This window comes from Apteryx mantelli, unplaced genomic scaffold (genome assembly GCF_036417845.1).
Source record: "Apteryx mantelli isolate bAptMan1 unplaced genomic scaffold, bAptMan1.hap1 HAP1_SCAFFOLD_124, whole genome shotgun sequence".
Lineage (NCBI taxonomy): Eukaryota > Metazoa > Chordata > Aves > Apterygiformes > Apterygidae > Apteryx > Apteryx mantelli.
The window spans coordinates 77,501-80,000 of NW_027118480.1; the positions used below are offsets into that span (position 1 = coordinate 77,501).

General features: G+C 79.5%; 1 non-coding gene across 1 annotated transcript; it reads right to left on the bottom strand.

Moving 5' to 3' along the window:
* Positions 1-508: 508 nt before the first annotated feature.
* On the bottom strand, positions 509-661 carry LOC136995538 (5.8S ribosomal RNA). Its single transcript, XR_010887084.1, has one exon. It is a non-coding gene; the product is annotated as a 5.8S ribosomal RNA (ribosomal RNA).
* Between the last annotated feature and the right edge of the window lie 1,839 nt (positions 662-2,500).

Sequence of the window (2,500 nt, forward strand, 5' to 3'; positions counted from 1 at the left end):
GACGAGGCGCGCCGGGCCACCGCAACCCACCCGACCTGGGGGGGGGGCCCCAGCGGGACGAACTCCGCGAAGCGGGCGCTCCGGGAGCGGGGGGTTTCCCCGAGTCTGCACTTAGGGGGACGAAGGCCCGGCCGCGCGGGGAAGAGGAGGCACCCTCTCCCCGGGGCACGGGCCTGCGAGGCGCCCCAGCCGCGCCACCCCGCACGGCGCGCGCCGCGCAGCGGTGGCCACCGCGCTCGGAGGGCGAGGAGGGCGGGCACAGGCGCGGCAAGGCACGCCGGCCGCGGCCGCTGCGGGCGGCCCGGCGCCGGAGCCCGGCGGGCAGGAAGACCGGGGCCGCCGGTGCACGCACCGGGGTCCCGGCTCCGCCGCCGACTCTCCGCCGCCGAGGCCGCCGCGCACCGCCGCCGCCGGCGCCGCCGCGCCTCCCCCGCCCCCCCACGCGCCCCCCCCGAGGGGCGGCACCGCTGCGCCAACGCGACAGCGGGGGTGACGATTGACCGCCAAGCGACGCTCAGACAGGCGTAGCCCCGGGAGGAACCCGGGGCCGCAAGTGCGTTCGAAGTGTCGATGATCAATGTGTCCTGCAATTCACATTAATTCTCGCAGCTAGCTGCGTTCTTCATCGACGCACGAGCCGAGTGATCCACCGCTAAGAGTTGTCTCGGTTTCGGTCCCCGCCGCGCGCGCGGGGGGACCGGGCAGCCTTCGGCAGCCCCTGAGGGCCCCCCCTCCGCTCCGCCTCCCTCCTCACGCCGACGCCGGCTGCTGAGCGAGGGACGGCCGAGAGCCAGAGAGAGGGGCTCGCCCCGCTGACCGTACGAGCACAGAGTGGGGGGGGAAAAAGGGAAAAGGAAAACCCGAACGAGAAGGGCGGGGAGCCCTCGCTCCCGACCTGGGACAACCCTTTGCTCGCTTCGAGTCCGGCCCAGGCGCCCAGGCTCGGCCCGGCCCGGCGGGGAGCAGCGCGCCGGCCGCGCCGCCTGCCTCGGGGACGCTGGGGGAGGGGGCGGCTCCCCGCGGACCCCCAGCGTCGGAGCCCGGCCGCCACCGGCAGCGGCACCGGCCGCTGCCCGCGCGCCCGCGGCCCACCGGCCCCGCGCTCCCCAGCTCCTCGCTCGCCTCGCCGGCCTCCGGCTCCGCCGTGGCCCCGAGGCGGCGCCCACGCCCGCGCGCGCGCACACACAGCCTCCCGGACGACACCACGCGCTCTCCCGTCCCTTCCGCGGACAGACGCCCGGCGGCGGGCGGGCGGGCAAGGCGGGACGGACGGGGACGGCGCCCGCTCTCCCCGTCTCCACGCGGAGAACGGGGGGGGCCGCCCCCGCCGCCCGCCTGCCGCCCGCCCGCCGCCCGGCGAAGCCGGGTTGGGCAGAGCGAGGCAGGCGCGCCGGATGGCGGAGTGCCGGCGGGTAGGGCGCCGCCGCCAGCGGCCACGGCGGCAGACCGAGAGCCCCGGCCAGGGAGGAGAGCGGATCGCGCCGAGGCGCGGCGTCCGCACCACCCGCGGTGGGTGGGGGCTCACCGTCCCGGCGAGAGCACGCGCTCGCGCCGGGGTCACGCGTTCGAGGCAGGCCGGCGCCAGCCGACCGCGCGGCGTCCCTCCGCCGAGACCAGACCGCGGAGAGAGGGGGCAGGGTACCCCTCTCCGTCCCGGCTGCCCGCAGGGCGAGCGCGGGGCGCGCCGGCTGGCATGGGGGGGCACGGCGCCCGCGCGCGCCGGCCCCCCGGCCCTCCGGCAGCACACCCGGCTGCCCCCCGGGTCGCATCGGGCCGCCCGAGTCTTTAAACCCCCGCCCGGCTCTCCCGCCGAGAACCCTCGGGCCCGGAGCCCGGGGCCCATGGCCATCCCTACCCGGGGCGGCTACCGGCGGCCGCGGTGGCCGGAGGCCCTCCGCTCCTCCCGCCACCCCGCCCCCCCCCCCCGCCCGGCCCGCTCGCAGCACGGTCCCCGCGGCACGGCGCGGGGCGGCTGGAGCGGTGGGGGGGGGGGAGAGAAAGGGAAAGCGGAAAGGGCGGGAGGGCACGGCCGGTGCGGCGCTCACGGCGCAGCGCCCGGGAGGAGCGAGCTGGCACACGGGACCACACGGGTGGGTCACCGAGGGGGGGCAGGAGGAGCGCGGACGCTAGGTACCTGGCCCTGGGGTGAGGGAAACGACCTGAAATCCCCGCGGGGGTGCCTCCCCCGCCGCCGCCCGCCGCCGGGCCGCCGCCGCCTCGCGGCGACGGCGGCAGCCTCGGCGGCAGCAGCGAGACGGGACGCGGAGGGGAAACCCGGCACCCGCCAGCCGGCTCCGGCGCCCCTCGGCGGAGCGTCCGCCCGCGGGGTGCGCCCGACACCCGCCGCCACGACCTCGTCCTCCTCCCGGGGCCCGGGGTTTCCCTCAGTAACCCGGCGCCCGGCGGCAGCTGCGCCCGGGAGGAGAGCCGTGGTTTGGGCCGCCCGCTCGGGCACGACCCGTCGCCTCGCGTGGCCTGGCGCGACGGCCCCCGCTCGGGG